General features: G+C 47.5%; 1 long non-coding RNA gene across 6 annotated transcripts in view; it reads right to left on the bottom strand.

Annotated features, from left to right (window-relative positions):
- Positions 1-9480: 9480 nt before the first annotated feature.
- Positions 9481-19016, bottom strand: part of LOC131398484 (uncharacterized) — a 34747-nt gene continuing 25211 nt past the window's right edge. For 4 of the 6 annotated variants that reach the window (XR_009216901.1, XR_009216898.1, XR_009216897.1 and 1 more), the window contains 2 exons: positions 15963-16169; positions 13051-13579 (listed from right to left, as the gene is read on the bottom strand). This is a non-coding gene — a long non-coding RNA (uncharacterized LOC131398484). Of the gene's footprint in view, positions 12316-12680; positions 12803-13050; positions 13580-15962; positions 16170-19016 lie in introns of those variants that run through there. The other 2 variants (XR_009216902.1, XR_009216899.1) reach the window with 2 other exon arrangements.

Genomic DNA, 19016 nt, shown 5'->3' with positions numbered 1-19016 from the left:
AAAGAGGAGGATTGGCATCGGATATAGCTCAGGGCTGATCTTCCTCACAAAAAAAAAATGAAAAGAAATTGGGAAGTGTGAGTCCTCCCACTTTATTCTCCTTTTCAAGATATTTTTGGCTATTCAGGGTCCCTTACATTTCCATATGAATTTTAGGATCAGCTTTTCCATCTCTATAATGGAAAAAGCCATTGGGATTTTGATAGGGGTTGTGTTAAATCCATAGATCAGATTTGGGAAGTTGCCATCTTAACAATGGTAAGTCTTCCAATCCATGAGCACATGGGGTATCTTTCCACTTATTTAGATATCCTTTAATTTCTCTCAGCAAAGTTTGGTAGTTTTCAGTGTACAAATCTTACACCTCCTTGGTTAAATTTATTCCTAAGTATTTTTTTCTTTTTGATGTTATTGTAAATGTAATTATTTTCTTAATTTCCTTTTTCAGATTGTTCATTGCTGGTATATAGAAATAGAAATGATTTTTCTGTATTGGTCTTATATCCTGCAACTTTGACAAATTTATTAGCTCTCATAATTTTTTGTGGATTCTTTAGGATTTTCTATATATAAGATCATGTCATCTGAGAAAAAAGATAATTTTACTTCTTCCTTTCCAATCTGGATGCTTTTTATTTTTTTTCTTGCCTAATTTCTCCAGATTGAACTTCCAGTACAATGTTAAATAGAAGTGGCGAAAACAGGCATCCTTGTCTTGTTCCTGATCTTACATTTTAGTCTTTCACCATTGAGTATAATATTAGCTGTGGATATTTCAAAAATGCCCTTTATCTTGTTCAGAAAGTTGTCTTCTGTTCCTACTTTGTTGAATGTTTTTATCATGAAATGGTGTTGGATTTTGTCAAATGCTGTCTCTGCATCAATTGAGATGATCGTGTGTGTTTTGTTCCCTTCATTCTATTAATGTGGTGTATTACATTGATTGATTTTCATATGTTGAAACATCCTTGTATTTCTGGAATAAACATACTTTGTCGTGATGTATAATCCTCTTAATAGGCTCCTGGATTTGGTTAGCTAGTATTTTGTTAAGCATTTTGACATCTGTATTCTTATAAGGGACATTGGTTTACAGTTTTCTTATGACGGCTTTATCTAGCTTTAGTATCGTGGTAATGCTGGACTCATAGAATTGGTTAGGAAGCATACTTTTCTGGTTTTCTTTGGAACAGTTGGGGAAGGATTGGTGTTAATTCTTCTTTAAATGTTTGGTAGAATTCCCCATGAAGCCCTCTGGCCCTGAGCTTTTCTTTGTTGGAAGGTTTTTGATTACCGATTCAATCTCTTTACTTGTTATAAGTCTATTCAAATATTGTATTTCTTCTTGACTCAGTTTTGTTAGTTTGGGTGCTTCTAGGAATTTTTATTTTATGTAGGTGATCTAATTTGTTGATATACAATTGTTCACAGTATTCTCTTATAATCTTTATTTCTGTGTGGTCTGTAGTAATGTCTCAACTTTCATTTCTGATTTTAGTAATTTGAATCTTCCCTCTTTTCTTCTTGGTCACTCTAGCTAAAGGTTTGTCAAATCGTTGATCTTTTCAAAGAACCAACTTTTGGTTTTGTTCATTTTTCTATTCTCCGTTTATTTCTGCTCTAATCTTTGTTATTTCCTTCCTTCTGCTTACTTGGAGTCTAGCACTTCTTTTTCTAGTTCTTTCAAGTGTAAAGTTAAGCTACGCACTTAGGATCTTTTTTCTTTTTAAATAAATTGTGGTAAAAAACACATAACAGAATTGGCCATTTTAACCATTTTTAAGTGTACACTTCAGTAGTGTTAATTATATTCACATTGTTCTGCAGCAGATCTCTGGAAATTTTTCATCTTGCAAAACTGAAACTCTATACCCATTAAACAATAATTCCCTATACCCTTCTTCCCCCAGCCCCTGGTAACTACCCTTCTACTTTCTGTCTCTATGAATTAGACATCTTTAGATGTCTCATGTAAGTGGAATTATATATTATTTGTCATTTTGCAACTGGCTTATTTTATTCAGCATAATGTCCTCAAGGGTCATCCATTTTGTAGCATATTGCAGAATTTCCTTCCTTTTTAAAGTCTGAATAATATTCCATTGTATGTAGATATCACATTTTCTTTATCTGTTCATCAATTGATGGACAGTTGGGTAGCTTCCACCTCTCAGCTAATGTGAATGCTGCTGCTATAAACATAGATGTGTAAATATTTGCTCAACTCCCTGCTTTCAGTTTTGAGTATATACCCAGAAGTGGAATTGCTGGATCACGCTTAATTTTTTGAGGAACTGCCATAGTGTCTTCTGCAGCAGCTGCACCATTTTACATTTCCACCAGTAATGCACAAGTTTTCCAATTTATCCACATCCTCAAGAACATTTTTTATTTTCCATGTTTAAAATTTATAGCCATTCTAATGGATGTGAAGTGGTATCTCATTGTGGTTTTCATTTGCATTTCCGTAATGACTAGTGATATATAGTGTGTTTTCATGTGCTTATCGGCCATTTGTGAATCTTCTTTGGAAAAATGTCTATTCAAGTCCTTTGTTCATTTTTTTTTTTTTTTTGGTGAGGAAGATCAGCCCTGAGCTAACATCCATGCCAATCCTCCTCTTTTTGCTGAGGAAGACTGGCCTGGGCGAACATCCATGCCCATCTTCCTCCACTTTGTATGGGACACCGCCATAGCATGGCTTGACAAGCAGTGCATCAGTGCGCACCTGGGATCCGAACTCGGGCCACCAGCAGTGGAGCGCACACATTTAACTGCTACGCCATGGGGCTGGCCCCCTTTGTTCATTTTTTAATCAGATTTGTTATTGTTGAGTTGTAGGAATCCTTTATGTATTCTGGCTATTAACCCCTTATCAAATATATGATCTACAGGTATTTTTTCCCATTCCAGAGGTTGCCTTTTGACTCTGTTGATTATATCATTTGATACTGAGAAGTTTTCAAGTTTGATGTAGCCCCTTTTGTTGCCTGTGCTTTTGGTGGAACAACCAAGAAATTATTGCCAAATCCAGTGCCATGAAGCTCTTTCCCTAAGTTTTCCTTTGGGAGTCTGGGTCTTACATTTAGGTCTTTGATCCGTTTTGAGTTAACATTTGTGTACGGTGTAAGATAAGGGTCCAACTTCATCCTTTTGCTTGTGCATATCCAGTTTTCCCAGCACCAGTTGTTGAAGAGACTGTCTTTTCCCCATTGAGTGGTCGTGGCACCCTTGTCAAAGAGTATTTGACCATTACGTGAGGGTTTATTTCTGAGATCTCTCTTCTATTCCATTGGTCTGTATTTCTGTCTTTATGCCAGTACCACACTGTTTGGATTACTGTAGCTTCAAGGATCTTTCTTCTTTTTTAATGTAGGCATTTCCATTACATTTCCCTCTGAGCACTGCTTTCACAGCATCCCATAAGTATTGGTATGTTATGTTTTTATTTTCATTCACCTCGAAGTATTTTCTAATATCGCTTGTCATTTTTTCTTTGGCCCATTGACTATTTAGGAGTGTGTTGTTTAGTTTCCACATATCTGTGAATTCACTAAATTTCCTTCTGTTATTGATTTCTAGTTTTGTTCCATTGCAGTCAGAGAACATACTTTGTATTATTTCAATTCCTTTAAATTAATGAGCTGTATTTTAGATCTTAACATACAGTCTATCTATTCTGGAGAATGTTACATGTGAACTTGAGAAAAATGTGTAATCTTGTGTTGGATGGAGTGTTCTGTAGATTCTTGCTAGGTTTGTAGTTATTAGATGTGTATTATTAGGTGTATTATTCAGTTATTAGTGTTATTCAGCTCCTCTATTTCCTTATTAATCCTGATCATGGTGTATGATCTTTTTAATGTATTGTTGTATTCGGTTTGCCAATATTTTGTTGAGGATTTTTGCATCAATGTTCATCAGCGATATTGGCCTGTAATTTTCTTTCTTTGTATTGTCTTTGTCTGGTTTTGGTATCAGGGTGATGTTGGCCTCGTAGAATGATTTAGGAAGTGTTCCATCTTCCTCTATTTTTTGGAATAGTTTGAGAAGGATGGGTATTAAATCTTCTTTGAATGTTTGGTAAAATTCACTGGAGAAGCCATCTGGTCCTGGACTTTTATTTTTTGGGAGGTTTTTGATTACTATTTCAATCTCTTTACTTGTTATTGGTCTATTCAGATTCTCCCTTTCTTCTTGGTTCAATTTTGGGAGGTTGTATAAGTCTAAGAATTTATCCATTTCTTCTAGATTGTCCAATTTGTTGGCATATAATTTCTCATAGTATTCTCTTATAATCCTCTGTATTTCCATGGTATCCGTTGTAATTTCTCCTCTTTCATTTCTAATTTTATTTACTTGAGCCTTTTCTCTTTTTTTCTTAGTAAGCCTGGCTAAGGGTTTGTCGATTTTGTTTATCTTCTTGAAGAACCAACTCTTTGTTTCATTAATCCTTTCTACTGTTTTTTTGGTCTCAATTTCATTTATTTCTGCTCTGATTTTTATTATTTCTCTCCTTCTGCTGGCTTTGGGCTTTGTTTGTTCTTCTTTTTCTAGTTCTGTTAGGTGTAATTTAAGGTTGCCTATTTGGGCTTTTTCTTCTTTGTTAAGGTGGGCTTGTATTGCTATGAGTTTCCCTCTCAGGACCGCTTTTGCTGCATCCCATATGGTTTGATATGGCATATTATCATTTTCGTTTGTTTCCAGATAGTTTTTGATTTCTCCTTTCATTTCATCAATGATCCATTGGTTGTTCAGTAGCATGTTGTTTAATCTCCACATTTTTGTCACTTTCCCAGTTTTTTTTTCATGGTTCATTTCCAGTTTCATAGCCTTATGGTCTGAAAAGATGCTTGTTATGATTTCAATCTTCTTAAATTTATTGAGGCTTGCTTTGTTTCCCAACATATGGTCTATCCTAGAGAATGTTCCATGCGTGCTTGAGAAGAATGTGTAGTCAGCTGTTTTTGGATGGAGTGCTCTGTATACGTCTACTAGGTCCATCTCATCCAGTTTTTCATTTAAGTCTACTATTTCTTTATTGACTTTTTGTCTGGATGATCTATCCATTGCTGTAAGTGGCGTGTTAAGATCCCCTACTATTATTGTGTTGTTGTTGATTTCTCCTTTTAGGTTTGTTAATAGTTGCTTTATGTACATTGGTGCCCCTATGTTGGGTGCATATATATTTACAAGTGATATGTCTTCTTGATGGAGTGTCCCTTTTATCATTATATATTTCCCTTCTTTGTCTTTCTTAACCTGTTTTATCTTGAAGTCTACTTTGTCTGATATGAGTATGGCAATACCTGCTTTCTTTTGTTTGCCATTAGCTTGGAGTATTGTCTTCCATCCTTTCACTCTGAGCCTGTGCTTGTCTTTAGTGCTAAGATGTGTTTCCTGAAGGCAGCATATTGTTGGGTCTTGCTTTTTAATCCATCCTGCCACTCTCTATCTTTTGATTGGAGAGTTCAATCCATTTACATTTAGGGTAATTATTGAAATATGAGGGTTGAATGTTGCTGTTTTGTCACTTATTTTCTGGTTCTTTTGCATTTCCTTTGTTTCTTGTCCCATTTGTTTTGGACTGCCAATTCAGTTTGGTTGTTCTGTCTTATGATTCTTCTAGTTTTCTCTTTGTTTATCATATGTGGTTTTAATTTGATTATTTGTTTAGTGGTTACCTTGAGGTTTGGGCGAAAAATCTTCTGTATGAGATAGTCCATTATCTGATAGCCTCCTATTTCCTTATACTAAGTCAATTCAGTCAATGCTGAACCATTGGCAGCTCTGCCAATGCTGCACCAAGGCAGCATCAGAGCTGGGATTAGAACCAAGTGTTGCGTTCAGTCCCTCTCCACAGAGTTGCCAGGCACCAAGGTTCTGAGTTTCTCATGATTAAGATCTACCCACCCACCCAACTGTCTATCCACCCATTCATCCACCCAGCTACCCACCTACCAATCCACCCTTAGAATAACCCTTAGGAGCAGAACAAACAAATAAAAAATGCTGGCATTTCATTTGAAATTCAAGAAAGAGGTCTAGGAACGAAAAATTAACCAAAGTGTGAAAGAATGTCTTTTACTATATGCACTATTTAGCATGTAACATTTTACATGCTAAACAATCCACTTATCCATCCACCCACCCATCCATCATTCACCCATGCGGCACATCCATCCACCCACCCATTTCTTGCTTCCTTCCCTCATCCACCACTGTTTGTTAAGAGCCTTGAAGTTAGCAGGCACTGGGCTGTGGATGAGATGAAGAGTTTGCAGACCCAGGAAGGGGCTGCACCTCTTGGGGGCAGCAGCTTTTCCTTTGTCAGTGAGGATCCTGGAAGGGGGATGTGAGGTCCCTCAAGTCTTTCTGATGACCTGAGGAGTGTCCAATGTTGGCATTTCAAATAGAATCAGAGAGAGCATGCTACAAGATTTACCTACTGAGTTTGGGTCCTGGGCTCCCCTGGGTTCACCTCTGGACATCATTACTGGGAAGTGTATGCGGGAGCACGCGAAGAATAGAATCTGGGCATTTGCAAATAATCCGTTCACTGGCAAAGGAAGGTCTAACTGTCTACGAACTTGGATTCTGGACAGTGAGTTTGGGAAGTGGAAAGCACTCCTTTGCCAGTGCTAGGCCTGAAACTGCCCTCCACATGGCCCCCAAATTCCATCTAGTGCAGGTTTTCCTGGATATGGATATTGGAAACCTTTCCTTTTTCAGTATCAGCAGTGTATCTCATATTTTCCAGTTACCACAATATCTACTTTTGAGCCACTACATCTATTCTTTACATTTTTAGTCTCAGTGAATGGTGATCAAGGACCCCTGACTATCTATACTCTGCAGTATCCACAACAGCAATTCTTCCAGAAATATCTGGGGAGGAAATATGAGTATATGTGCTCAAAAAATTTACACAGGGGGAAAATAATGTGTCCTGTGGTTAATGAGATTCTCTCGTGTTCACACATTATAAAATGTAAAGAAGAAAAAAGCGGTGCCCTTTGGATCACAGATCAGAATTTTAATAGTCAAAAGCTACTTTTAAAATGTTACATGCTAAATAGTGCATATAGTAAAAGACATATTCTTTGACACTTTGGTTAATTTTTCTTTCCTAGACCTCTTTCTTGAATTTCAGATTAAATGCCAGCATTTTTTATTTGTTTGTTCTGCTCCTAAGGGTTATCTTACCTGTGACTCAGTTCATGATTGAAACAAACATTTTGATGGATCCAACGGACTGTGTTGTTGACTAAATGGTAGGAGCATAAAATCTCATGTGAAGCAGAAGATAAATTTGAACTCAGTAAAAGGATAAACGTATGGGTAGTCTCTGGAACTGGAAGGCCAGTGTGCTGTGATCTTTACCACAAGGATCATTTTCCAAACATTTCACTCTACCTGCACTTACCTAGCTCAACAATGCTGTAGGTTCTACGGACGTCGTATTTTTCCTGTGATAATTTAATGCGGTCGGTCGCTCCTTTCCCCCTTAATTTTCTGGTCTTGCCTTGCACAGAGCTGCACTCCTCTCATTTCCCACCAAACAGCTGATTACTCTTGAGATATTGTGTGTTGTCACAGACACTCTTTTCCAAAGTCATTTCCTGCACCACAGATCTGGTGAACTCAAGGTAAGTTTTCTGTTCTTGTGAGTGGCCTCAAAAGCAGTGAAATGGTATGTATTCTGGAATCACTGAATTGCTAAGGAGAAAATCTAGATAGTGAGGAAGGTGGTTTTTTGCTGGCTTTGGTCTGCAAAGCCATCTGATTCCAGCTTCCTGGTGGGATAGAGGATTTGGGGTGCGGTGCAAGAAATTTTTATTTGCAGTAAAGAACTGTGGCCGTGTTCTCCAGTCCCTGAAGACTGCTGTGTTCCCTTTCTGTGGTGTGGGGATGTGTGCGTGTGTATTGAGGGGCGTCTGTGTGTGGGTCTAAGTGGGGGTAATTGTGAATGTGTGTGTGGAGGGGGTGAGAGCGTCTGTGTGTGTGTGTTTCTGCAGGAGATATATCTCACTTACACAGCGTAGTTGCCAGGGTTACCTTTCTCGAATAGGAAGGAAGAAGGGAAGGCAGGGAGGGAGGCCCGCCATCACTGCTGTATTCTTGAGACACATTAGTTCATTCAACACTCACCCCACACACACCTGAAGGTTTGCCTAATATCCCGACTCCTCAGATGGAGAAACCGAAGTGCAGATATGAATGTGCCCAAGTCTCAGGCTCCTAAGTGGAAGAGACAAAATATGTAGCAGGCGTGTGGCCCCAGTGCCGGTAGTCTGCACTCCTGACCACCTGTCACTCACCAGTGGAACCATCCGTCACCCTACAAGAAGTTCCAGCGTCTGTGTGTGCCTAGAACTACCGGAGCCATCAGAGCCCCTGAACACTGTCGGCATCGTAAGGTGGCCTCAGTGGTCACATAAGCCAAGGTAGCTCTCGAGTGGGAAGGCCCAGCTACCAACGCCGAGTGAGGATTCCCAGGGCGTGCAGGACGGCGAAGAGCCTAACGACGCCAGGCCCAGAAGTGGGAGCCCGCAGTCAGCCCGCTGCATCTGCCACGGGTTCGGAGTCGCTAAGGAGGATCAACACACACGACACACGCTGGGACAAGTTTTACTCACAGAAGGACCAGCGACGCAGCACAGTCAATGTCTAGTGCATGCTGGTCTCTTACAGCCAGCGGTCCTTCCCGAGGGCCGTTGTGGGGCAGTGGGCTGCACACGCCCCTCTTGTGCCACAGGCAAAGACCCCATCCCCTTCCTGAGGGGACACATGTACTGGTGGGGCTGGCCAGGTGCCCTCTGACCACACTCTGAAGCCACACAAGGAAGTTCACTGTGTACCCAGAACAGGGGAAAGGTTCTCCTAATAAGCAAGGGGAATCTGGGTCAAGCAACAGTTTTGCACCTGGCTTCCAGTCCCAGCACACCAAATGGGCGATCCCAGAGGCCACGTCTCTCGATGGCTGCTTTCCCAAGAGTAGCTATAGGTGCATTTTATGCCGAGTTCGGCATCATCATTAGTGTGAAAAGCACATAGAAAGTCCACGTGCTCCTGGTCAGCTCACAGACTCTGAGTGTGGAAGGCACCACGCAGGAAAACCGGGTCACCTTCTGTCAGTTCTGGGTCACTCTTGGGTAGCTGGCCCGAGCAGGTAAGAATCAGTGAGTTAATTTAGTGTATTTGGCAACATTATCACCAGGAGCCCTAGAAATCCTGAAATCCTGTGAGCCACACACCCTGGGGACAGCGACAAATCAGAACTCAGAGTGCACTTGGTTGTTAGCCTGGTGCCCATCACCCTTGTTGCAACTCTGGTGCAGCTGGGTTAGAGAGCCCCGGGCTCCCCGCATACCTCCCCCCCGAGGAACTGTCCACCACTGCATTGCCACTGGAGCAAGGGCAGCCCCTCAGCCAGTGAATACACACATGTGACAAAGAAAAGCAAGCTGGAAGTAAAAATAGCATATGACTAATAAAGCTTATTTTAAATGGCAGTATTTCAGTATTTTCATCAAATGTCTTCCATATTTGATTATCTTTATGACAAAGGATGAGTGAACAAGTACAACAGAAGGTGTTCCCTGTAATTAAATCTATTCCACCAATAAAAGTTTGCTTTTAATCAAGTGTGAAACCCCACACAACAGATGATAAAAGCAGCAGCAGCAGATCCGTGGAGACTGAAGTGGTCTGGGGAGAGGTCAAGAAGATCACCACAGGCGGGAGGGGCGATGGGACTCTGCCACTGGATCACAGCGTGTGGCTGAGAACCCGGCGTAGACTGACTCATTCTCGTTGCTGTACGTTACCTTTGGCTATTAAGCCAAGGACTCTATTTCCCATTTCTTTCCTGCTCCCCTCCTTTCCCCTCCTTCATCCACCAAGGAGGACGGCCCAGCAGCAGCTCAGTCTGTGCTTGATGACCGACCCCCTCCATACGCATCAGCCCTGCGTCCACGTCCTGCAGAGCTCCCTGCGTAACTCCTGAGCTGACCACCCCCGACTGGCAGTGCCTGTCTCCTCCCGCACCCCTGAGGGCCTGCTGGAGGAGCTTCCCCGCGACAGGGCAGAGCAAGAGGCGCCATCTGTTGCCAAGGTAAGGTCGCTTTCTGTGTCTGACAGAAATGCTGGTTCTTGGTTTCTTTCCTTTTCAAATGCACGTGTGAAAGCCTGACGGTGTACGTTAGGGATCACACCTACAATGTCCATGGGGGGGCTGCTGAGCGAGTCTCTCACTAGCTGACGCCTGGTCCACAAGGACATCTCCGAATGACAGCGTCAGTTATCAGCTGTATGAGCCTTTCGCTCAGGAGCAGTTTTCCTCCTTGGGTTAAGGACTTTGCCATGGCCAACCAGAAGGGACTGGAGACACCCCCTCTGCGAGAAGCTCCTGCCTTTCCCACAGGCGTCCTCTGCTCTTGCTTTTGGGCCTTTGACTCTACCCTGGTCTCCCAGGTGGTTTCCCAACATCACCAAGAGAACTGAAGAGCTGTGCAGACAACACCATCGTCATCTCATTCCCAGCGTTTTCTCCTCTCTCATCGCAGGTGGCCTCAGGAACAAGCAAACAAAAAAGTGGGGTGTGTTCTGGAATCACTCACTTGCTGAGGAAAAAACACACTGGCTTTAGAGTGGAGAGCGGCCTGATTCTGGGTTCCAGCTGGGACTGGCCAGGCGCTGGGTCAGCAGGGACAGACACATGATGGGGCCAGACACAAGGAGGCTCCCAGGCCTGTTCTCCTGGAGCCAGGAGGGACCAGTTTCTGTTTTTCACCTGCTTCTGGAAGTCACCTGTCAACCAGACCTTGTCTACACACTGTTGGCCAAGCGTTGTCTAGCCCAGAAACACATTTAAACTGAAGAGATCTCACACCACGTGGCCAGGGCTGCTGCAGAACATTCTAGTAGCAGAGGAGGTGAGAGGGGCATGGGCTCCAGTGCAGGGTGAGCTCAGCAAAGAGATGGGGGCTGATCTGAGGTCGAAGTGGTCCTTGCTGCTCCCTTTCATGGCCTGGAGGTCATCAGTGAGAGTTTCTCTGGAAGGTCTTGGAATTCTCAGGCCCGGACTCTATCTGTGTCCTCTTACTCGTGGGGACAGGAGCCCTGGCCATGGTGGTCGCTGCACAGGCACCCTGTGTCTTCCTCATCCCTCCTCACCCCAGTGCTCAGCTCTGGACAACCCCTCTCAGGCCCCAGTAAACATCTGATGACTACAGCCCTGGGCTGGGATCTGGTCCAGGTGTGGAAATGGTTCCCCTCAGCTGGTCCAGGCCTGTAGGGCCCCAACACTGAGCCAGGTGCCTGCCCAGGCCCTAATCCAGAGCAGGGGGGAGAAGGGGGCTCCTGAAGACAGTGCAGTGTCCCTCCCTCCCCATGACCCCGCTGTCTGATTCTGTCCAGCACAGGTGGGCCTGGCCTCACTCTGCCCCTTTGCTTACAGGTGGCCCCTGCTGGGACTCCTCTGGGACCTGGTGTTGACCTTACCGTTTGAGTGTCCCCAGGGCCTCAGGTGGTGCCTGGCCCTTGTGCACGTGTCCAGGAAGAACCTACAAGTGAATGGTCAGATCGGGCCACAAACTGCTCTGCAGGAGCGGGGAGGGGAGGGAGGTGGTACGGTCTTCGTCTGCAGATTCCAGAGCCACGCTATCCAGTGTGGTCGCCTCCAGGGGGACGTGCGTGCTCGTGTTTAACCTATTCGAGGACATCAAATGAAGCGTTGGTTCCTCGTCACAGCCGCATTTCAAGTGCCCAGCAGCCGCACGGCTACAACACAGAACATTTCCATCCTCACGGAACATTCTCTTGGGCAGCTCTCTGAGCCTGGCCCAGGGTCTGTTCACTGAGCTCATTTAACCCACAGCGTGTGCCTCACAGCTGGACGTTCAGGTTTATCACATGGGGACCTGAGCTGTCATGACCCGGGGGACTGAGGACACGAGTTGGGGGTGTGTCCTCTCTCTCATTTGAGGGTTTGCACCTGTGACCAATGTCTCCTTGAAGGGCTCTGTCTGCACAGAGCCCATGGGAGGTCTAGAGCCCAGAGCAGTGCGCAGGGTGATGCTGCATGAGCCAGCAGGGCCTCACCTGAAGCAGGAGGGCTGGGTGAGCCCCTCTCTCTCATCACTTTCTTGTGGATGTTTGTGTCTCTAGAGGTTGGATTGCCGACAGGAGGGGTGACTCCAGTGGTGAGGGTGAGGACCCTCCAGGTGGGAACATCACTCAGGCTGGGGCCAATGGGAGAGGGTTCCCGGAGCATCGGGCTACACCTGCTGCTTCGGAGACTGAGGAAGAGGGCTGTGAAACAAGGAGGAAGGAGGAAATACCTTGTGCTCTTCTCATGTGTTAATGACATGAGAATCAGAGCTGTCACGTCTGTTGGTTGGGTGTACTGTTTATAACCATTTCTTGCTTTGCTACTTCAAGTTTATCTTTCCCACAAGACCTGCTCCTTTTTGCTTCTGCCTCTGCAAACACCGAAGTCCGTGCTTGTGCTCGGTGAGCACCTCTTGGGAATGGAGCACGAGCGTTATTGGGCTGGTCACAGGTGCTGACCTGTGAGGGAGGGGTCTGGTGGGCCCTGCTCTCTCGCAGGTGCTGGAACGGGAGACAGTTCTCCGCGTGTGTCAGGTGGTGGTGAGATGGACCCTCTCCTTCCGCACCTTCAGGTCCTGCCGCACCTTCCTTCCCGTCCTCTGTTCACTCCTGGTTTAAAGCGCACTCCCAGGGTTGGTAACATGGAGACTATTTCCTCTCAGCCTCCTGCACATGCTCCCGGATCCTTCTGGAGAAGTGAGTGGGGAGCACATCCTGGGGCACATTTCTCGCCTCCACTCCTCACCCAAATCCCAACTCCCAGACTAGGAATAAAACCTGCACTTGCTTCCATCTGGGAGAGGCCCCTGTCCAGCTGCCCTCAAGATCCTCCATGCGTGGCGGGAATTCTAGAAGATTCGGTCAAGGGGCTGCTGGGCTTGCTTCACACACTGGCTCTCACAGCCCCATGACCTGGTCTCCTGGGATTCACCAGGACAGACCTCTGGGCAGTGGGGCCAGGGCGTCCCTGCTCCTCTCAGAACCCACAGCTGCAGCCAGACAGCGCCGCCTCTGCTCGCCCACAGCCCAGCCACGCCCACCCTGTGACCTGTCCTCAGGCCTGCCCACGGCCCTCCGTCCCAGTCCTTCCAGGACGTGCCACAAACCCTGGCAAGTACCGTGTATTTACGTGGCCACACCTGCCGTAGGACCCCTGTCGCCTCACTGCAGACTAAGGGGAATTGGACGAGTTACTTTACCTCTAAGCTCATGTGCATCCTCTCCAACGGGCCGGGGAATTAGGGGGGTTAGGGGTGTTGTGAGGGTCAAGTGTCTCCAACTACCGAAGGTCGTAGCAGGCGCAGGACAGTCACTGGACATGAGGAGTTTGTTGTAATTCTCTCCCACAGGGCCCATCACAAGCCCAGGCCCAGGACAGGTGCTCCCTGGTTTGGATGGAGTGGTTAACCGATCAGTGGACTGACGGGGCGAAGGCAGTATATCCTTGATCTCTTCACTGATGTTCCTGTAGTAGAGAGAAAAAGGTGGTGGAGGTTGACAAGGAGAAAGGAAATGGACAGGAATCTGGAGAGGGGTCAGGCTGGTGGTGAGAGAGGGAAGGAAACGTCATGGACAGACAGGACGTCATGGAGACAGCGACGCCTTCTTGGAGGAGCAGGATGACACGGGCACTGCTTCCTGGTCACCGTTACAAGATCTGAGGGTGATAGGGGCCCTGGAGGTCCTGGACCCACTCCTCACTGCAGAGCTGAAGCACTTGGGGCCCGGGGAGAGGACCGTAGAGATGAGGACAGAGTTGAGTTCTGGGTCGGGCTCCATAATCCCAGGAGCAGCGGGGCCCGAGTTCTCACTCCACTCTAACTCAACCCTCCCTCTTCCCAAGGCCGCTCCAGGCCGCTCCGTCACCATCCCTGCCCTTGCGCGGGCACAAGCCTGTTACATGTTCTGGGGATTAGGATACAGAGACCAGCCATCTGCATGTAATTTATTTCCTACTTCTGGCTCTTTCTTATTCTATTTATTTCCTTCCCATAAACCGCTCTGTGTAGCTCTTCCCCATCTCCTCTTTCTGTGATTCTCATCCTGAAGGACCTGGTCTCATCGAGGCACTGGAGGTCCTTGCATCTCAATGTCTATAAATCTCTCTGCAGCCCGCCCCACCCACTTTCTTAGCATCGCCCTGCTCCCGACCCCGGTCTGCACCAGTGAACCCTGTGAGCAACCCTGAATGGCTGGGACGGAGCTGGGCCCAGCCTGCTAGGGGCCCCGTGACGTCTGGCTCTGCCCTGGGCACCCCCACACGGGTGCTGTCCTGCCCCGGGGGGCTCTGGACTTGCACAATTGTTTTCTGCCTTACAGTAAGAAGGTTCCACAATTTCAAAAAAGATTATCCTATCAGGAATCTGACTCCAGAGAGCCTCTTGTCCTGGAGTCAAGAGAACGAACCAAGAAAGTAAAAGAAGAAAAAAGACAAGAGGAAACATGAGTGAGGAGAGCAGAGGAGGATGAGCAGACGGTGAACGAATGCACTTCAGGAAAACCAGAACCCCGAGGAGGGCTCTGGGGTAGCTGCTGCTCCACATGACCGTGCAGGGGAGAGTGGACGCTTAGACCAGTGCAGGCACCTGAAGGACGCCCTGAGAACAGATGCTGGGGGACGGAGACCCAGGCCTCACGAGCCGAGCTGGCTAGCCTGAGCCCCGCACCGTCTGTCTGAGCTGGGAGGAGGCCTTCAGGAGGTGCAGGTCACACCGTGCTCTTTGTGAGAAGTGTCCCTGCAGTGGTTCCACGTCCTAGGCCGGCAGGACCCAGTCCTGCCCCTCAACCCTCTCAAGGTGAGCGGGAGCCTCTCAGCTAAGCTGTGTGCTGAGATGGCATGAGTGGGCTTGGCCTCCCCGACTTCAGCCTCCTGGGGAAGGGTCAGGAGGACAGAGACACCAGTCTCCTCCTCATGCAGCAGGACAGTTCTCCCGGCCCAGGGCTGCACCTCTGCGGGTGCTCAGTAGTCCCGGCATTAAGGGGGCACCCTGCAGGATCCAAACTCGGCGCGACCTGCCCAACCCCTGGGCCCCTTAGCGTCTGCAGAGCCTGTGGAGGCCTGGGTCCCCTCACGGTGCCAGTTCTCAGCCTGAAGTTCTAGAGGCTTTTCATATATACGTAAAAATCAAACAAGACAAAAATTTGAAGGAAAGTCAATGCATTGCTTACTTGGGATATGATACGGAATTAGGATCAGAAGTTTTGTTTATTTTATTTTCCAATTTTGTAAATAAAACAAATATACCTTGTATTATATTTTCAAAAGCAGTGTTCTGTGACCTTTTCTTGCTGGATATGAAATTTACGATTTTATTATTAAAGCATAATCATTTTATTTTAATTGAAAGGCACAGGCAGGTTTGGCTGGGGTGTTAGAAAGGAAAAGGATTCTCAGGGGAAAAGGGAAGCGCTCAGGTCTCCATGCATTTTCAGTGAGCAGGTCTCATGATGGGTTGTATTGAGTGGGGCGGACAGGGTCCCCACGCCCACTCTGTCATCAGACCTCCTGCTCCTCAGAGGGCCCAGGGGAGTGAGGCTCGGCTTTTCCATCCTGGAGGCCTAGAGCCTCCCCTTTCCTCCCCATCACTTTGTCCAGGGGACCCGTCACTCGAAGGCTGCCTGGCCGAATGCCCGGGTGAAGTTGTCCCTGGAGGGCATTTATGGACACTCTGCTGACGAGCAGACACACTCAGCAAAGACCAGCTAAGATCCAGTGCCCCGTGGATCTGACCCTGGGATCTCAGGGCCCAAGGTCACTTCCAGGGCCTGAGGAGCCTTCTGGGTCCTGCACAGCCACCCCAGGGAGCCCTCCTCCAGCCGTGTCTGTGCCTCCCCAGGGACTCCAGCACCTGTGTGTGTGCTGCAGGTTCTGGTCTGACACCGTGAAGGCCGGGACGTGCAGGCATCAGCCTGGGCTTCCAAGGACCTGAACTTGCACAGTGTCCAGAGGCTGAAATGAGACACGAGGCCAAGGACCAAGGCCGCCTCCCTGCTGCTCCTCTCCCGGGTCAGCTTGTCAGCACTGGTGACTGAGCAGGGGATCGTAGAGAGTCAGCCTGCACTCAAGAGATGGGTTTTCTATTGAATGCTGCAGGTTTTTACATTAAACAAGATTGATCTCCCACTAGTTTTATTTAATATTTTATATAAAATAAAACACAAATACAGAAAAGCCCCCTAACCAAAGGCAGCCCTCGATGACTTACAGGCGCTGCACTCTAGGGAGCAGTGGTTTCTCACTGTGAGAGCTCAGTGCTTCTGGAAGCTTCTCCCAGCTTCCCTGCCCTGCCCCCACACTTCCAGGGCAAATCCCAAAGGGCCTCCTTGGATTCTCCCGGGTCTCTGTCTCGCTCCACTCCCTCCCCAGGGCGCTGCCACACTGACTGAGCTGATTACGTGTCATCGCTGTGCTCAAATACACAGGAACTAACTGGCTTCGTTCCTGTGAGCTAATAAGCTAGGTGTGTTATGATCTCCTTCTCCGGGAGGCTGCTGGGTGCTGGAGATGTTCTGTGCATTGAAATGGGTGTTGGCAGCAGATATGTTTATATTTATAAGAAACCATAAAGCTGGACACTTACTACCTGTGCACTGTACAATATGTAGAGTAAGCATCAATTAAAAAAAAAGAAATATCAAAAGTAAATTTTTACACAAAGCAAACTTCACGCCCAGGTGGTTCCTCTGATTTCTACCAAATACTTAAGAGAGAAATGATGCCAGTCTCCTCCACACTCTTCCAGAGAACAGACACAGAGGGGACACCTCTGCACTGCTCCCACCGGATCAGGAGAATGTTGATATCACCCAGGATAGATGTTACAGGGAAGGAGAATGACAGGTCATCTCTCCCGAGTGTAGGCGTCACAATCTGAAACCAAACATGAGCAGTCTAAATCCAGAGATTTCTATACAGGGAGAAACTGGGGTTCCAGGGCGGGGATTCCATGGGTGGATGTAGAGAGGATCGCTGGGTGTCTGGGTGCTGCTGGGAGAGTGGGGAGGAGGGCCGGTGTGGTCGAGTGAGTGGTGGGAACATGGGTGACAGAGATTAGGGGCATCTGCGTGATGCTCAGGGAGGGTCCTGGGTGGGGTCCCCAGGCTGTGGCTGTGGAGGGATCCCCCTAAGAGGACATGGGACTCTTCCCCCTGCCTCTGCAGGCTCTAGGGCGGGGTGAGCAGTTCGCAGAGACCAGTTCTGGTGAGCAGGAAAGGGGCCCCCTCAGAGCCAGCGCAGCCACTGCCAGCTCTCAGCCAGGCCTCGTCCAGGCTGCTCAGATGAGTGGTCAGTAGACAGTGGGGCACACCGACTCCATCCATGAAACCACCAGAAACCACCAAAGCACCAGACCAGCTCACCGTCCTCATTAATCAGCACTCACTGTTCACCCAGGGTTACTCACTGAAGGCCAAGCTAGTTCGTCAGAGAGGTGCCATGCGGGCAGCTAGTTGGGAAAGGCCTGGGCTCTGAGCCACACGGGAGCCAAGCAGACCACTGGTCAGCCCCTCAGGAGGCTCACCTGGAAGTGGCTCCTGTGTGAGGATGCTGGGGGAGGAGGACACAGATTGGACCCTCTGACTCTTCAAGGGACTTCCTTTCAGGAAACGTCACAGCTTTGGGGGCAGGGATTGACAGGTGTGGGTGGAGGCTGGTGGGGCTTGTGCCCTCTCTTGGCTGAGACGCCCCCCTATGTCCCTGCAGCGACCTTGGAGCAGGAGAGTGTGGGGAGTGGAGGGAGGGTAGCCCTTGTTCAGGAGTCCAGGACATGACTTAGAGAACTCGGGGTTCCAGGGGTCTCTGTCGCCAGGGAACCAACTACATTCCTGTCCCAGATCCACTGTATCAGCATTGTGACGTCACTTACAATCTCTAAATTTCACTGCCATGAACCACAAAACATGGGTCACAGCGCCTGCTTGTGCGTCCCACGGGGCCAGTGTGGGATCACGGGCGATGACCGCAGAAATTCTCCATGAGACGTAAAGCATCACCCACATGAAGGCTGAGAAGGAAGCTTCCACTCTCCCTGCCCTGTCGCCATCCAAGTCTCCTCTCTGGAGGCAGCCACTACTAGGTTTCTTGCTTATTCTTCCGGACATTTCATATTTGAATGCTTAGGTAGCGCTTATGAAGTACCAGTCATTCTTCTTCAGGCGCTATCTGAATTTTCTCATATTAAGCTTCATGACATAATACAGTAAGTAGACCCTATTGACATGTCCGTATCACAGAACAGGGAACTGAGGATGGAGGGGTTAATCACTTTCCCAGGTACAGGTGGCTTCTAGAATGCTTGGTACAGGTCATCAGACACCAGCTCCCACACTCTCGGTCACTGTGCTGTCTTTCTAAGTTGTCTCATCTGAATAAAGTCATGTCCCCACACAACCAGTCTGCTGGGTATGTTAAGTGCGCACTACCTGGCAACATCCCTCTTCTGAGCCCAACTCGGATCCACTTGGCTCCCTAGGCAGCTGGTGAACAAGGAGAATGGAAGTGTGACCTGCGAATGAATGAATACTTTCTCATGGCCTTCTGCCATCAACATATCAACACTTCTCTCTATTTGTAGTGTATTTCCCAGGATCATGGCCCGGGTTACAAAAAGAAAAGGAAGATCACAGGGGATTCAAACAGGATGCACAAGAGAATCACCTGCGGTCACGGAGACCTCCTGGCCATCCCTGGCCGTGGTTGAGCGGCATCTAAATGGGCATCCAGCCAAAGGGCAGGGTAGAGCCACAACTGTCACCCCACTGCCCACTCCACGGAAGGTGTGGAAATTCAAGAGTAATGAGTTCAGTTTGTAGAGCAGAGACTGGGTCTTGGTGAGGAAGGACTTGGGCAGGGAAGGGGCACGCTCGGGGCCAGTGCAGCCACTGCCCGCTCTCACTGATCAGAC

The sequence above is a fragment of the Diceros bicornis genome, chromosome 35 (genome assembly GCF_020826845.1).
Source record: "Diceros bicornis minor isolate mBicDic1 chromosome 35, mDicBic1.mat.cur, whole genome shotgun sequence".
NCBI classification, from domain to species: Eukaryota; Metazoa; Chordata; class Mammalia; order Perissodactyla; family Rhinocerotidae; genus Diceros; species Diceros bicornis.
The sequence above is the reverse complement of the archived record's forward strand: the minus strand, read 5'-3'. Positions and strand labels throughout refer to the sequence as shown.